General features: G+C 39.5%; 1 protein-coding gene across 1 annotated transcript in view; it reads left to right on the top strand.

Moving 5' to 3' along the window:
• Window positions 1-3,731: 3,731 nt before the first annotated feature.
• GNB4 (guanine nucleotide binding protein (G protein), beta polypeptide 4) overlaps window positions 3,732-8,966 on the top strand; it is a 54,434-nt gene continuing 49,199 nt past the window's right edge. Inside the window, exon 1 of the mRNA XM_004674988.2 lies at window positions 3,732-3,935. The gene's annotated coding sequence lies outside the window, so the exon portion shown is untranslated. The remainder of the gene's footprint in view (window positions 3,936-8,966) is intronic.

Below are 8,966 nucleotides of genomic sequence, written 5' to 3'. Positions count from 1 at the left end.
GTCTGCCAAGCCCCACCTAAATTGACTATGGAGCAAAATAAATGATTGCTGTTGTTCTACTCCACTAAATTTTGAGATGGCTTGAACAAATCCATAGTAGCTAATGTTTTAGCATTCAATGTTACAATGACTCATTTATCAACATTAACAATCAGAGTGCATTCCTGGCAAAGAGTGCTCAAAATAATTCATGGGATAAGATGAGCCTTAAAGGGAAAGAATTCATGTTTGGCTGATGAAGTTCTCCATGGACATCATAGTGTCCATTTGACAATCTGATTGGAATCCAACACTCTTATTTTATATATAGAATAAGACAGAATGCTGGTAGTTGTGATCTGCTCAAAATCACCGAGATATGATAGATATTTAGTACCAGAGAAAAAGTTCTATTTCAAGTCTTCTACATGCAGTTTAGTATTCTTTTCACATGGTGTGTACCTTCTCCATAACAGAATACAGAAACTTAAACTGCAGGACCTACCACAGCAAATATCTGCAGGGTGTTAGTTCCCCCTTCATGTCTATGACAGGCATGATCAGTTAAGTACAGTGGTCTCCTAGGGCCACTGATTTGCACAGGAACAATATATAAACTGTCATTAGAGAACCAGAGTAGAGAGGTTCCAGAGCTCTAACTTATTTGTTTTAGAAGAATACCACAAAGGGTGACTCAAAATATAAGATGTGAGAAGATTTGATATCAAAATGCCTTAAGTAAAAAGGAAGATTTTAGACTTTACTGCTTTGTAACAAGGATGTCAGAAGCAACATGTAAAGTTCTCATAGGCTCTATTAAGGAATCACTTTGCACATCCTGGGAAACTCAGCTGCAAATGCTTAATAAATAAGTTCCACTTAATCTTTGGAAATTTTCTTAGAGTTGAACAAAACCTCATTACTTTAGTTCTGATGAGTGACAATAACTTGGCCTTGCCCTGAATGCAACAGAATTGGAATGCATACAGCCCATACAGTGGAGTGGTATTAGATATTGTACATTTGATGGCTCTGCATTGTCTGAGAGTAAAGTAGGTTCAGAAAAATAAACAGATCATTCCTAGAGTACAACTGAAAAGCAGAGGTTACAAATCTATGGCTTGATGACTCACGGGATTCAGATTTGTCCAACATAGAACCAGGAGCAGAGCTTCTCTGAATTTGATCATAAGGGAGCAAAACACCACACTGTAACTGCAACTAAATTCACAGAAAATAATGGTCATTCTCCCCTTTCTATGAATCTGGGTCTACAGAGGTAGGGTAAGGTATAAAGGTCATTTGAGTAAAGTCAGTGGCCAAGTGCATTCATTCACTCATTTCTTTGTTCACTGAGTATATGCAAGGTACTATATTAAAAACTTTGGAGGACACAAAGGTGAAACAAACAGTAATTTTGTCTTCAATGATTCTCTAGCAGGGTGCATACCATCTTTTTCTTAATGGAGTAAGATTTGAGACTATGAACCTAAAGCTGTAGAAATTTAAATATTGGCTAATGACATTTATACACAAGAATACTGGGTTTAATCACCAGTAGTAGGATACCTCACCTACAACTGTCTATACAGACCAGATAGCTTTAAAAATATTAACTGCATTTCTCCCTTTCCCCCTCCTCCCTTCCTTCTTTCTCTCTCTCCCACGAATTACATATGACACTATCATTTGAAAAATTACTAATTGCTTCATAGGTAACATGCATTACTATGCTCTTAGGAAATTATTCCTCTTAACTAAATTCTTTTCATCAGCTCTACCTTGAGATTTGCAATACAGAATTATCCCTGCATAGGAAAATGGTCTTTTCAGAAAAATAGGCAGTGGATGTGTCAAAATTGAAATATAATATAGGGAGTGGACTTGTCCCAATCTTCAGTGAACTTACTTTTTTTGTACTTGTATTTTATTCTTCTAGTAAATTATCTGTCCACAGCAAATTTTCAGGAAGGTTGAAATCATTCTTTTGTATAATTGATTTTCAAATCTTCACACAATGGTCAGTAAAATTCTTCTTTTCAGGCTTTTTTGTTTAGGAGCTGTTGATTTACATTTCCCCTAACCTTTTCTGGAATCATTATCTTAGTTGTTTCCCTGGTTTTCCTAAACATCAGCAACTTGTTTAACTGTCTTAACCCAACCAACTCTCATAGCTCTACAGTGTTCTTAGTCAGTGCTCAAGAACAAGGCTCAAAAGAATCTAAAGAAAGTGGACGCAACAGTCGATCCAATCCAAATTCCAAACAAATCTCCTTCATCCCAATGTCTAAGTAAATTATTTCATCTCCTTGAGACTCAGTTTCCTTATCTTTAAAATAGGGTATCTTCTAAGGTGAACATGATAATTAAGTACAACATAAGAAAGCAGAGAATCTGATACACAATAGATGTTCCTTAAGTAACAATTTCACTTTGCTTTCTCCAAAAAAATGACAATGATAAAGTTCAGGATTTAATTATTAAGACAATTAAAGGTGAAGGCCACTCAGGTCTCAAACTTTTCTGGCACTGCTATTCTCCTCTATTTAATGGAAAAGGGCACCAACCAGTGTTAGCGAAATGAAAATTGGGGAGGGGGCAAGAGGGTAGTCTCATCATTCTTGCACTACAACTGCTTCCATTTTTGCCTCGGCCTGGCTTTTATACAAAAATGATTACATTTTCACCAGTCGCGATCAGAGCATGTTTACCATCATCTCTCTTAAGGTTCTAAGAGATTTATTCCAGGTTGATAGTGGGAAGCAGCTGCAGAAGCAGCAATGGAAGGTGCGGAGGTGTTAAAGTTCTCTTCTGATATTGTTCAAACCTTTCTCCAGCATAGAAACTCCACAAAGAACTCCTCTGCAGTTTTTGTTACCCAGGGCTGTTTCTTTAAATTGTTTGACGTCAGAGAAGGAATGCTATAGCAACAGTCTGTCAAACTGGAATTAACTCAGAAGAAAGATAGGGGGTGGGGAGAAGAAAACTGCTCCCGGGCAGGGGACAGACTTCAGAGGAAGCAAATTGAGTAGATGCATTTATTTTATGATATTTTAAACAACAAAATACCCAGAGAAACGCCTAAGATGTCTAACTCCTGCAGAGATGAGGGACTGGACAGGGTTATTTGGAAGGCCTTCCGGTTTCATCAGTGACAAAAGTAACAGTAACTGCCAAGTACTGATCATTCCTTTAGAGGCAGACTCTGTACAAACGCTACTTCATTTAATAATTTTAGCATCTTTTTTGAAGCGGCTATCAATATCCCTATTTTGCCGACGACAAAACTGAAATCATGAGACGCTACAGAACTGTACAACTAGCCATTATACAGCTAGGGTTACACCCCAATCTTGTATTTCTCTAGTTTATCGTCGTTCATTAAGAATTGCAGTGTTAAACCTAGATGGACCTTGGGGTTCTATGAGTTAGCCTCACTATCATGCCCACGAACAAACTAAGGCCTGTGTGGTGCCAAGGAAGGAAACTGGCCACGCCGCTCGGGTGCTGCTCAGAAGTGTCCCCGGCGTCCAGGCGCCATGCGGACAAGAAAACGAAACTGCCTGGGAATTGATGTTTTTCTTCTTCTAGCAGGAAACCAGAGAGAAAATAGGAAGCAGAAGCTGCGCGCGACGCCCGCTCCCTTCGCCCCCCGCCCCTCTCCTGGGCCGCGCGCGCTCCAAAATCTGCACGAACCCGCAGCGCGTCCCCGCAGGACCCGCGCGCCTCGTGCCTCGCGCCTCGCGCCTCGAGCCACGTCCCCGCCCCGGCCCCGTCGCGCATCGGAGTTGGCTGCTGGGCTGCGCGGGCTTGGGTGTGGCCGGCGACTCTCGGCGGCGCTTGGTTCGGCGGGGCGTCGCGCTGCGATCTGCAGGCTGGCTCTGTGGGCGAGGGGCTGCTGAGCGCCCAGCAGACCCAGGCGGCGTCTTGACGGCGCGGGCCGGAGCTCTCGCCAGGTAAGCGACGAGCATGCCAGGGTCTGCTAGTCGGTGCGCCCCACAGGGGGGATCCCGGGCCTCCCACAAGGGGCAGGAGGCGCAGCCAAGCCTCCCCGACGGAACCCGGCCCGGAAGGCGGCGCGGGACGTATCCGATCGCGTCTGACTCCGGGTCTGCAGCCCTGGGCGGCGGACCTTACTCAGGGCGACGGGGCGGGCGCGCGTCTGTTCCTGTGCGGTGACCCGCGGCTCCACCGAAGTCTCGGACTCTCCTTGGGCTTCTCCGATCGCCCGCTCTGGAAAGAAAGGGGGTAGTTGGTAGTCCGGGTTCCCACCTCCCCAGATTCCTCTAGGTGCCCCAAAGCTTCTCCGAGGGACTCAGGGCGCCCTCATGCTTGCAGGAAAATAGCGGTTATTCCGTACTGCCCTGAAGGGTTATTAGGTGGAGAGCGCTGGGAAAACTCATAAAAGTTCTCCACTGAGTGCTAAAAATGAGTCCAGTGGTTTCGTGGTAAATGTATTTTGGAAATGATACGCCCAGTTGGGGGAGTTGGGGTGAGGGTGGGGTTAATGAATTTTGAAAACTTGGAAGTTCAGTACACGCTAAAACATTTTCCTTTTCTCTTCACACTCCCTCTCTGCGTCAAAGCATCAACGAATGTTTCTTACTTTGGCATTTATTGCTATTCGAAAGGAGAGCTTGGATTTCCAAAAGTTTAAAAACAGAATCATTTGTTTATAGAAGCATTGCTTTTTTATTATGTATCTTTCTTCCCTTTTCTCCTATTCCTTCCCTTTCTTTTAGTAAAGTATGTCGTTACATCTTTTTTCTTTTGGGAATGGGCAAAATTGCTGGGTCTGTGCCTTCGCACGCTAGTGGCAAGTTTTCTTAAAACGTTAGTAATTTAATTGTTGATTAGAACGCTTTATTATCAGTCCATCATAGTCTTGCAAACTGAGATTGTGACTTTTAAATACATCTTAGGGAACAGAGATAGAGCCACCCTGCTTATCTAAGATGAACAGGAAGTCATTTCTAGTTGGCAAGCAAAAGGACTGTACACATAAAATTGTATGCTTTGGGGCTTTTGGCATTGTACCTTTTAAGACTTAGCTGTAGGACTTCAGGTTATTACTAATCTTAGGTTTTGAAAGTTTATTGTATATTTCAGTACTTGGTCAAAGATCATTTTAAAAATATCCCATGTTGTATTTTGGTTGGTAGGTGAATTTGAAACAGAAACTTGTAAAATATAATTGTATTGACCATCGTGAACTACTCTGTATATACATTTAAAAAATATAAAATTGATTAATGTGGCTTACAATATGCTTCCATTCATCTCTTTGTGAACAGTAGACATTTAGGAGGTCATTCTGAGTCATTGGTCTTTGTTAAACTGTAGAATTGTTTCTTTTATTTTTTTCCAGCTTCATTGAGATAAAATTGATATATAGCATTGTGTACGTTTAAAATATATCTTGTGATAATTTGATATACATCTTTTTCTGCAAAATGATCACTATAATAAAGTTAGTTAATACATCCATAGCCTCACATAATTATCTGTGCGTATGAGGTGAAGATATTTAAGGTCTGTTCTCATCAATTTTCAAGTATACAATACAATATTATTAACCATCATGACCATGCTTTATCTCTGAAACCTACTCATTTTGTAACTGGAAATTTGTACTATTTGATCAACTTCTTTCCAGAATTCTTTCTTTATGTCAGCACATATTTTCATATTTTTGCATTTTAAAAATAGCCTTGGGACATTTTGAAAATTGAGAGTTGGAACTAAGTGTTGGACATTTTTCTTCCTTTACCAAATATTGCTTGAGATGATGTAATTTTTCTGATTTCTTTCAGGCACATTTTTGAAGTGCACTAATTGTGTCAGGTTCTTTACCTAGTTGAATTAGTTTAATATGGATTTATTAAACATCTGTTCTGGGCCAGAGGCTATATTATATTTTATTCTATTTACATATCACATTAACCTACCAAAGGAGACGTTATCCAGTTCTATAGGTAAGGAAACTGTGCCTCTGAGATATTAAGTAACTTTCCTGTGGTCACCAAGCTGTTAAGTAATTCAGCTGGGATTCAAGACCAGACATCTGTCTCTGAAATTCATGTTCTGTTCTCTGTGCCACATTAACTTAGGGCCAGAGCATGAAGAATGACCCGCAACTACTCATTAGCATATTTATAAAATTTTCCCAGACTTGACAAAGACGTGGGTGTGTTTTTCCAGCATCATCATTACTATCCATCCATGTTATTATACAGATGCTTACACTAGCCATTCTTTCACATCATTTCTGGCTATATGTTTTGCTCAAAATTTAAAATCTCCCCTTCTCTGGAGCAAATTTCCCTGTTGACTTTAATAGGTAGTGATAACTTCATTATCCTTCCAAAATAATAGCCCCATTTTAATGTGGGTTGTCTAGACTCATCAATATGACTAATTTGAAAGGGTAGAAGCGAATTGCAACCTGTTTTAGAATATGGGAACCTTTTGAAGTTCCTCAAATTAAAGTATTTTCATAGTTATTTCCCCCTACAACTATCCCTGCACTGCTGCCTTTTCACTTATCCACTTCAGTAGACTCATTTACGTTTTCACACAAATGTTCTATTATACAAGCATATGAAGGGATATATCTTCCCTCTTCAAATAAAATTCTTTCTGAATCTGGTGTTCTGCTTCAGCAACCTCCTATGACTCGGCTCTGTGTTGAGAAAGCATCATTTGATACAACAAAAATAAATGCCAGAGAGATAACAAACTAGTTACCTCTAGTGGGAGGGTAGGAACTGAGTAAAATGTATGGTGACTCTACTCTCGTTATACCTTTTTGTACACAAACAGCTTCTGACTTTTGACGATTTGACTTACGATTTTTCAACTTCACCCTGATGCAAAAGCCATACACATTCTACAGTAACTGTAGTTTGAATTTTGATGTTTTACTGGCTAGCGATAGGTGAAACCATAGTCTGATGATGCTGGACTGCAACAGAGATCAACATCTACCAGTCAGCCACGCAAGCAGGAGGATAAACAAACAATACAGACTGTTTTTCACTTTCAGTAAGGTATTCACTAAACTATGTGAGCGATTCAGCATTGTTATAAAATAGACTTTGTATTGGATGATTATGCCCAACTGTGGGTGAAATGTGATTTTAAGCACATTGGTGGTAGGATAGGCCAACCTCTGATGTTGGTTGACTAAGTGTATTAGATCCATTTTCTATTCACAGTGGGTTTATCAGGTTATAACCCCACTAAGAAAGATCTGTAGTTTTGAGTTTGGGAAATTTGTTAATATTTTATCTGCTAAAAATAAAATAAACAGATTGAGGGGCTAGGACTCCAAAATTGAATAAAGTAGCAGCAAATATACCAGCTGTATTTCAGTGAATGAGAGACACTCTCAGAAGAAAAAAAGTAAATGAATCCAAGTAAGGTTTTAACACTGGACTAACTATAATGTTCTCATTCTAAAGATAAGAATCGCTTCCAGCTGCCCACTCCTACCCACAATTTGAACTTGGTGTAGTAAACTCTCAATTGTGTTAGTAGAGCGATTCTTGAGGCAATTCTGTGTGTATTTCATAGGATTGGGCAAGTGAGTAAAACCATTGATATTTTGGGAGCTAGGGTTCTCAGGTTCTCACTTGAAAAAAGGGAAATAAAAATATGAAATGAGTAAAAAGGCAGTGAATATCTCTGCGGTTGCGTTAGATTGGAATTACAGTTATCGATATGAATTTGTGATTATGCCTATATTTCCTTGCTGACTGAAGCCAATTGCATTCTAGTAGCAGTGAGCACAACTAGTATCCATAACTAACTAACTGGTTTTAGAATTGAGACAAGAAAAATATGAGGTAAGCTTGGAATATCTGGTATCACAAAGTAAAGAACTGTTCCCAAAAAGTAATGTGACATGTCCAAAGGACAAAGGGATGAGCCCAAACAGCAAATCTGGAGCAATAATCGAAATGACTAATGATATCAATGAATTATAACTCATGGAATACAATAAACCCCCACAAATTCATAATAAAAACTAAAAGGGGGGTGCTTTTCTAGGTTGACTTCTGATAAAAAAATCTAGAAGTAATAATAGAGTCAGAAGAATCATCTGCTTGCATCATCATGGTCACTTGATTCAGGCAAGTGTTACTAGTGGAGAAAGTGTGATAGGGGAAAGGATATTAATGCAGTTTTCAGTGCTCTCTCTGGAGAATAATGATCAAGGGGAAAATAGTCATTTTCACAGTAAACCACGTCAAGCCAGTGATCAAAGTCAGCATCACCAATAGTGGGTGTTCTTTTTGATGTGCTTGAAGTGGAGCCTCATGATTTCTCTGTGGTATTTACAAAATGCATCACCAAAATATAATCTTGAAGACACTTGGGAGGGCACTTTCACTGAGGAATCTTCCACAAAGTAACTGGTTTATGCTTATGTAAATGTCATGAAAGACAAAGGCCAAGGAATTGGTCCAAATTAAAGGATGTTCAAGAGACCTGACAGTAAATGCAGCGCACAGTTTTACATTGGATCATGGATTGAGGGGGGGGGGGGAAGAGTCATTGCTCTCGGAATATTAGTGGGACATGGGCAAAATTTGAACATGTACTGAATATTAAATAGAAGCATTTCATGAATGCTAATTTGATGATTTTTTTGGTGGTTATATGAATGTCTGTTCATAGATGAGACACAAAATTGTATTATAGTTAAAAAGTTAAAATGTTTTCAAGTGGATAAGCAGGAATAACCATTACATCCATTAAAGTGATACAACAAATGTGGCAATTGTTAGCAATTGATGACTGTAAGTGAAGGGAGGAAGAAAGAGTACTACTTTTTTCAGCTTTAAGTTTGAAATTTTTTTAAATGAAAATTAAAACTAAGAACTCAAATTATAACAATGATATTTTGTGTTGAAAACAATCTTTGAGGGCCCTTCCTGGTGGTGCAAAGGGTTAGAGTGTAGCACTGCAAGCTAGCTGCAGCC

The sequence above is a fragment of the Condylura cristata genome, unplaced genomic scaffold (genome assembly GCF_000260355.1).
Source record: "Condylura cristata isolate star-nosed mole 26May11 unplaced genomic scaffold, ConCri1.0 scaffold00003, whole genome shotgun sequence".
NCBI classification, from domain to species: domain Eukaryota; kingdom Metazoa; phylum Chordata; class Mammalia; order Eulipotyphla; family Talpidae; genus Condylura; species Condylura cristata.
This window is presented reverse-complemented; position numbering and strand designations above follow the sequence as displayed.